Raw genomic sequence first — 9,382 nt, forward strand, 5'->3', positions numbered from 1 at the left:
ACAATTCTGTGGCCCTAAGTAACGTTTCTGTGGCCCTAAGTAACAGTTCTGTGGCCCTCAGTAACAATTCTGTGTCCCTCAGTAACAATTCTGTGTCTGTCCCTAAGTAACAATTCTGTGGCCCTAAGTAACGTTTCTGTGGCCCTAAGTAACGTTTCTGTGGCCCTAAGTAACGATTCTGTGGCCCTAAGTAACGTTTCTGTGGCCCTAGGTAACGTTTCTGTGGCCCTAAGTAACGATTCTGTGGCCCTAAGTAACGTTTCTGTGTCCCTAAGTAACGTTTCTGTGTCCCTAAGTAAAGTTTCTGTGGCCCTAAGTAACGTTTCTGTGTCCCTAAGTAACGTTTCTGTGTCCCTAAGTAACGTTTCTGTGGCCCTAAGTAACGTTTCTGTGTCCCTAACTAACGTTTCTATGTCCCTAAGTAACGTTTCTGTGTCCCTAACTCTCTCCCTGAATACAGCCAGGTCTGCCTCTGTTGAATGACTGGAGGTAAATGGAGAATTCTAAAATGGCCGCCATTTATAGCTCGACCATTACACAGTGCTGGCTGGCTGGCTGCTGATTGGCTAATGCGATCACATGTCATGAATGAATGCATTATGGGTCAGCGCGCCTTGTCTGCGCGCCTTCCCAGACATCCCCGCTCCGTTGCCGCACATGTCGCCGCCATTTTAGGAAAAATTTCGATTCGCGCATCCGAAGTCTGCTTATTTTCGGATTCGGCGCGAATCAAAATTTTTCTAATATTCGAAGCGAATTCCACTTCGCCTACTTCGATTCGCTCATCTCTAATTATTTCAGTTGGCAAAGGGACTAAAGTTCCTCTATTACATTGTCTTGCATGTTCCAGTCAAAATGTTCTTGAAGTCTGTCAAGCACTCCAATTTTCCTTTGAATTAGAGAAAAAAAAAGTATGGTTGTGATGGTGTTCACATTTGAATAGGTGCATCTATATGGCTTTGTGCTAATTTGATAATTTTCTGTGATATTCAGGAAGCTTTCCACATGTGCAATGCAATGTAAATTGCAAAAAAACCCAAAAAACTTTTAATTGTTTTGTATGAAGCAGGGCAGAGATGGAGCCTCTGTTAGGTTTTCTTTGCACTATATTTCTATTGGGAAGATTTCCTGTCAGGATAGGAAGCTATGATACATCTCTCTACAGACAAAGGCAAAACAAAAACATCTTTAATAAGTAAAGAATTTGGAATGCCTGACAATGTTTTTTATTGTCAGAGCCATCCAAGAGCACAGCTGAGAAGGGGCACGTTCAGAGGACTCGAGTGCAGTACGTTACTAGCTGGCAACCAACTACCACCATGTACATCAGTTACTTCCTAGATAAGCACATTGGCATCTACCCTGAACCCTGGATCTACGCAAGGTCACCATAAAACAAGACAAAGTGCGCCCTCTGTCTTGTTTTATGGTTACAGTGGTTTTAGACTTCCCCAGTCTTAAGAGGGCAGCAAGGCGTGTGACATTCAAGTCAACAAGGATGAGCCAGTTGTCTCTTCTGGACCCACTCCCAAGCATGAAATGATTGATCTTTGGAATCTCTGCAATGTCACCCTCGGCTCCAGAACTAACCCACTGCCACCCAGTACCTTGACTATATGGGATACCAGAGACTGGGCCTAAAGTTTGTAGTACCTTATTCTGGATCCTCACCCTGGATCACACCCTATGAGCCTCCCAGGGATGACTGGCATCAAACTATCTACTTGTCCTGATATATTCCCCATCAACCCTTCTCTAGGAGGCAACCTGGGCAACAGATCCTGGGCCTGACTACCCAAGACCACCCTCTGTTGGGGTGCTGGCATCACAGTATATATATATATATATATATACAGTTGTGTTCAAAACAATAGCAGTGTGTTGAAAAAAGTGAATAAAGCTCAAATCCTTCTAATAGATTTTATTTCCATACACAGAAATGCATTGGGAACACGACACATTCTATTCCAAATCAAAACATGAAGAAATCAAATTTGTGTTGTTCCTCTAAAACAATTGAAGAAAAGTGAATATTAGACTGTTCAAAAAAATAGCAGTATTTGTATTCTTCTTTACAAACTCAAACATTCACTATATAAACTGAAAAATGTTTGAAGATTTTGCTTTCCTTTCAATCATTTAATTAATATTTATTGTATAAGCACTGTTTCTGAGAACTGCTGTACATCTGTGTTGCATGGAGTCAACCAACTTCTGGCACCTGTGAACAGGTATTCCAGCCCAGGATGATTGGACTACATTCCACAGTTCTCTTTTTCTTGGTTTTGCCACAGAAACTGCATTTTTGATGTCACCCCACAAGGTTTCTATTGGATTTAGATCCGGGGATTGGGCTGGCCACTCCATAACGTCAATCTTGTTGGTCTGGAACCAAGATGTTGCACGTTTACTGGTGTGTTTGGGGTCGTTGTCTTGTTGGAACACCCATTTCAAGGGCATTTCCTCTTCAGCATAAGGCAGTATGACCTCTTCAAGCATTCTGATGTATTCAAACTGATCCATGATCCCTGGTATGCGATAAATAGGCCCAACACCGTAGTATGAGAAACATCCCCATATCATGATGCTTGCGCAACCATGCTTCACTGTCTTCACAGTGTACTGTGGTTTGAATTCAGTGTTTGGGGGTCGTCTGATAAACTGTCTCCGGCAACTAGACCCAAAAAGAACAATCTTACTTTCATCAGTCCACAAAATGTTGCGCCATTTCTCTTTAGGCCAGTCAATGTGCTCTTTGGCAAATTGTAACCTCTTCAGCACATGTCTTTTTTTCAACAGTGGAACTTTGCGGGGGCTTCTTGCAGATAGCTTGGCTTCACATAGGCGTCTTCTAATTGTAACAGTACTCACAGGTAACTTTAGACCTTCTTTGATCTTCCTGGAGCTGATTGTTGGCTGAGTCCATGCCATTTGGCTATTCTTCTATCCATTCGAATGGTAGTTTTTCGCTTTCTTCCACGTCTTTCAGGTTTTGGTTGCCATTTTAAAGCATTTGCAATCATTTTAGCTGAGCAGCCTATCATTTTCTGCACTTCTTTATATGTTTTCCCCTCTCCAATCAACTTTTTAATCAAGGTACACTGTTCTTCTGAACAATGTCTGGAACGACCCATTTTCCTCAGAATTTCAGAGAGAAATGCACTGTAACCAGCATGTACAACATTTGCTGCCTTCCTTCCTTAAATTATAGCAATAATTGCCACCTGTTTTTCAAAGAATGAATGACCTCACTAATAGAACTCCACACTGCTATTATTTTGAACAGGCCCCTTTCAATTAGTGATTCAATTACACAGAATCAGCAGCATGCATGTCATGACTGTTGGGTCTGTTGGATTTCTATTACTCTACTACACCTGCTAGCAAATTATTTGCCATGTAGAAATATCATTTCTACCAAAAACAGTGATTGATCAGGTTAGTGATGTCTGACTGCATTATTTTGAACACAACTGTGTGTATATATATATATGGAATGTTTAGCTTAGTAGCAGATGCAATTTTTATACAATAAGTCCATTTCACACAGGCATTATAGTTAAGGTCCTGGTAACCCACTTTTATTAAAAGATAGAAAACACCACAAAAGTCCATCCAGGATTCCCACACAGGGGTTTCAACCTCATTCAGCAAGCGAAAAATACAAAACCACCTGGCTATATGGTTAGCAGTACCTCTGCTTGCTTTGGTCTTCCAGATTACTCACTATTCAAGTGTTCTCCCTCTCTGATATAGGTGAGAGAACCTTGCTGTTCAGGCCCACAAGGCTTCTTGAAATTAATTTTCCCAGCAGTCCAGCTGGCACCCACCAGAGACTTTCAGATTCTCTCCAGCCCCCCCTGGACTCACTGGCCTCCACAGCTTCCTCCGTCCCCAGACTCTCAGAACTGGCCAGACTTTCAGAGTCTTTGGGCCCAGAATCCACTTCACACAGGTTGTAGTCTCCAACCAGCAACTCACAGCTGTCCTGACAGGGCTCTGTCTTCAAGCCACTCCAACTCTCACCACCACCACCTACTGCGCTCGCAAGCCCATTGTTATGTGTCCAAAACACCAGGACACAGGGTTAGAGATTCTGTCCCGCCCAAAAATCTTAGGAATCTCCAAACCACACAGCCCCATCCAGCAAGATCTGGAGAAAGCTGAAAAAGCAGTTTTCTCCACTCCAAATCTATGCTCTGTAGCATTGCAGTCAGCAGATATGCAAACTCTGCCTTTTCCCTGGCTATTTTCATAGTGACAGAGCCTTGCACGGTCACAATATATATAGTAAATATTCTTGTGGAAGGGACTTAGGGAGTGCCCATGGTCCACGGGGGGCAATACTTGCCTTTCCCTAGGCACTGGTAACTCATTCTGCACCACTAACTGCACCCATCATTTCTTGATTAAGCATGAAATAAAGGGAAGGAAATGGCCCACAGACAGAGAAAAAAACTGAAAAGAAATTTTATGTCTTCTCTCTCTACTCTATTCAAAAGATAAAATATACAGGGGTTAGACAAAAAAATGGAAACACTACATGATTTTCATGTGACGTACCTGCTTAGCTGGTGCCTCTGTAACTGAAGTTGCCACTTTATTTGCTGTGTTGCAAGGTACAGTATGAAAGGTTATGATGGCATATACAGTTTCCGGGAAAGCATTGTCTGATAAGCGTAAGTGCAGTTGACATGATCAACTGACCGAAAGAGACAAAAGGACATTGCGCAGGTTTTGTGACCCGGAATACCATAAACAACTGCTGCAAAAGTGACTGCAGAGCTCAGTCCCATGAAGATTGAGATTGAGCTATGTAGTCACTTTTGCAGCAGTTGTTTATCTTATTCCGGGTCACAATCCAGCGCAATGTCCTTTTGTCTCTTTCGGTCAGTTGACCTTGCCGACTGTGCTTATACTAATCAAATAACATTTTCCCAGAAACTGTATATGCCGTCATAACCTTTAATACTGTGCCTCACAATACGGCAAATAAATTGGCAACTTAAGTCACAGAAGCACCAGCTAAACAGGCACCAGCAATCTGAACTCTTTGAAGCTCAGTAAGCTCTGACATGACTCCGTTTTTCTAGAAGCGCACGCAGTGAATGACGAAAGTGAGGCTTCCCACCTGTTAGCTAGGTGTCTCATCACACAGCAAAAGAGTATTTAATCAATTCCGCTTTTAACACAAAACATGTTTTCACGTTCACACCTGCAAATCATGTAGTGTTTCCATTTCTTTGTTCAACCCCTGTAATTTTTGGCCAGAGTTAGGCTTTAAGCTCATATTACAAGGAATTAGGAGCCTGTTACAGATTGTTGTCATATGAAAGTAATGCAGGCCATAGACAGGTTGAACATCGGCCAATTTTTCAGAAAAAAAAAACCAAAAACCCGCCAAATCGGTTGTTCGGTCAGCCGACGTTACCACCAACATTAACAAAAATCGTCCGACAAAATCATAGAGTTCACCCCATAACTTCTGTCCCTTGCAGGTCACAGCTCATGTGCAGATTTTTTATTGGTAAAACGATTGGCCGATTTGCCTATCATTGCCGGGAAAATTGGCCGATCGTCAAAATCGGCCGCAAATTTTCCATCATGAACGAAAAAAAAAAATATCCAAAAAAAACAAAAAACGGCTGACCAATTAACCCACTAACGGTGCGAAAATCAGCCGATTTTTTTCGGCCGAAAAATCGACTGATTTTCGAACTGTCTATAGCCGGCATAAAATGTTTTGAAAGGGCGTGACACTCAAAGTCTCAGGAAACCCATGAACTTGAAAAAAAAAATTGGCCCTTGACGAACTGACAGTGTCGGCAGGTGATCCTGGCAGTAACACACTTCCTGTCCTAGAGTGACAACATTCATTCACCGTACTGTATTTATAGGGAAGTACCTTATACCTCTAGGATGGGAAGTGTGTTAGACCTACAGAACACCTCCCCCTCTCCCCTTCTCCATAACATAGGATGGTGCTGTTCTGCAGTGCACAGATGGAGCTGGGAACAATGATTACTGCTAACAGTCAGCACATGCAGAAAACACAGGAAGTTATAAACTCAGTTTCGGCATATCAGCAAGTATTATTTTGCACTCAATAAACAGATATAACAAAATACTTTAAATTGTATGTGAATGATGAGGTTTGGTATAGCTGGCACTCGTCTTCCTGAATAGTAAACTTTATTGAATGAGTAAAATGTGCATATAAAATGGTTTATGCGTTTCAGCAATAAGCCCTAATCATAGCCATAAAGTACAAGTCAGGACTAAAGCTTATTGTAGAAACACGTAAACCATTTTCTATGCACATTTTACTCATTCAATAAAGTTTACTTTTCAGGAAGATGAATGCTGGCTATACCAATCCTCATTATTCAGTTGCATCTGTGCTGAGAAGACACACAGAGCCAGAGCATGGACATTCCACCTCCATGGGGACTATCCCTGGGCTTAGCACCTACTTGTTCACTTCGAATTGTGTACTTAACATACAAAAAGAGGGTAAATAACTGAAGTTTATTGTTTCAGTTTTCTTACACTTCAACCTTGGAAGGAACCAGTGAAAACTCAGAAAATGTCAAGAATTGCTAACTGCTAAATGCTTCTTTACACAGTGAAATTTCTGGCAATGCATTTAGAAATTGTTTGAGAAGCATTTAGGAGATAAAGCCTCCAACATTGCCAATTGTTACTTTGGCAAAAAAAAAAATGTTTGTGCTTACAATATTATTATTATTATTATACAGGATTTATATAGCTCCAACAGTTTGCGCAGTACAATTACAATACATTTCAGTACAAAAGGAATGTGAGGGCCCTGCTCGTGGAGCTTACAATCTAAAGGAAGGGGGAGGTGATACAAAAGGTGATAGCTGCGGGGGATGATCTGGTGGAGGTGATTCAAGTACAGTTCTTACGTGGAGGTGGGGTAGGCTTCCCCGAAGAAGTGAGTTTTCAAGCAACGTCTAAAGGCAGACAGGGCGGGGGCTGACCGGACATGCTGTGGTAGGGAGTTCCAGAGGATGGGAGAGGCTCTGGAGAAGTCCTGCAGGTGAGCATGGGAGGAGGTGATGAGGGAGCTAGAGAGGAGGATATCATGGGAGGAGCGGAGTGGGCGATTTGGGTGGCATCTGTGGATGAGGTTGGCGATGTAGCTAGGGGCAGTGTTGTGGATGGCTTTGTAAGGTGTGGTTAGTATTTTGAATTTTATATGTTGGGTTAGTGGAAGCCAGTGAAGGTATTGGCAGAGAGGGGCAGCAGTCACTGATCAGTTGGTAAGGTGTATGAGTCTAGCAGCAGCATTATTAAACTGAAGGGGGGATAGCCTTTGTAATGGAAGACCAGTGAGGAGGGAGTTGCAGTAATCGAGGCGGGATATAACCTAGGCGTGGATAAGTTTTGTGGTGTCATTGGTCAGGAAGGGGCGGACTTTGGAAATGTTCCGGAGGTTGAGGTGGCAGGATTTAGCCAGTGAGTGGATGTGGGGCCCAAAGGAGAGGTCAGAGTCTAGGATTACGCCTAGCACCCTGGCATGAGGGGAAGGACCAATGGTTGTGCTGTTGATCTTAATGGTAAAGTCGTGAGTGGGGGACCGAGGAGGAAGAAATATTACAAGCTCAGTTTTTGAAAGATTAAGTTTAAGGTAGTGATGTGACATCCATGCTGATATGTCGCTTAGTATATTTGTGATACCTGAGGAGATTGAGGGGGTGAGCTGGGGAGTGGAGAGATAGATCTGGGTGTCATCAGCATATAGTTGGTTTTGGAAGCCATGGGAGGTTATCAGTTGGCCCAGGGAGGAGGTATAGAGAGAGAAAAGGAGGAGCCCAAGAACAAAACCTTGAGGTACCCCAACAGAAATAGGAAGAGGAGCGGAGGAGGAGGAGTTGTATTTGACACTGAAAGTGCACTGAGAAAGGTAAGAGGAGAACCAGGAGAGACCAAAGTCACGGAGGTCGATGGAGTGGAGTTTACTGAGGAGGAGCGGGTGGTCGACTGTGTCAAAGGCAGCAGAAAGGTCAAGGAGTATGAGTATGGAGTAATGGCCGTTGGTTTTAGCAGTTAGTAGGTCATTAGTGAGTTTTAGTAGGGCACTTTCTGTGGAGTGTTGTGGGCAGATGCCAGACTTTCGGGGATCAAGAAGGTTGTTGTCGGTGAGGTAGCAGTTTATACGGTTGTGAACAAGGCGCTTGAGAAGCTTGGAGGCAAACGGGAGCAGGGAGATGGGTATACAGTTAGGTCCATATATAATTTGGACACAGGCACAAATTTCATACTTGTGGCTGTGCCACTAGTATAAATTAAAACATAACAATTCAAATGAATTTGAAGCGCAGACTTTCAGCTTTAATTCAAGGGGTTTGAACAAATATCAAGTACAAATTTTAGGAACTACAACCATTGTTATTCAGTCCCTCCATTTTCAGGGGCTCAAATGTAATTGGACAAATGAATATAATCATAAATAAAATGTTCATTTTTAATGTTGAGAATCCTTTACTGGCAATAACTGCCTGAAATCTGGAGCCCAATACATTTAACCATGGCTCAACTTACCAACTATTATTATTCTGATTTTATTATTCTGAAGCTCACACTTCCATAGTTTTTCAGATGCTACCCAGTGATCGCATGTGATGTTTTACTTTACATACACACAAAAAAAGTATGTTTATCCAGGGTCAATAATGAAAAAATTATCAAAAAGAAAAAAATGTTTTAGCAAGCTGATTTTTTTATAATAGAAATACTAACTATAGAAGTATGCAAATTACATAATAAAACAGCAGATCCGTTTTGTGACTTTGTTTTCACTACTAGTGTGGGAGTAAGATTCTTTAATAAATGTTCTGTCTCTGCGGGGTGGTCTGGGTCATCCTTTGTGTTTACATTCATATACCCTTGTTATAATTAGTCTGTTTCTTATCTTTTGCATATCCATTCTCTGTATCTATCATGTTACAGCAGCAAATGGCATCTTTCTCAGTAGCCTTTCCAGACTTTTTTTTTTTATCATCACTGGCTTTAGCTGAGAGCATGGTTATATCACACTCCTTCATCTTTTTAACTGTCTCCACATTTTCTCCTGGAGAATTTGTCTACATATGGAGCATTATCTGATTGTAACAAAACTCACACTATTCTTATCACTATCACTACCTCACTGCTTAGATGGATTCTGTATCAGGACCCTGAGAATTTAGGTTATTAATGGGGAGAATGAAAGCTTAACTGTTACATGGCACAGGATCAAGATAGTGTGTTTTACAGCTGATTGAAGTTCTATCTGGAGAATTAGAGGTTAAACAGAGCATTGTCCATTGACCACGTACAGTTCCTTCCTCATCCCTCTTCCTGTAGGAGGATGGCT

This window comes from Staurois parvus, unplaced genomic scaffold (assembly GCF_062004578.1).
Source record: "Staurois parvus isolate SC_StPar_1 unplaced genomic scaffold, SC_StPar_1.0 ptg000770l, whole genome shotgun sequence".
NCBI lineage: Eukaryota > Metazoa > Chordata > Amphibia > Anura > Ranidae > Staurois > Staurois parvus.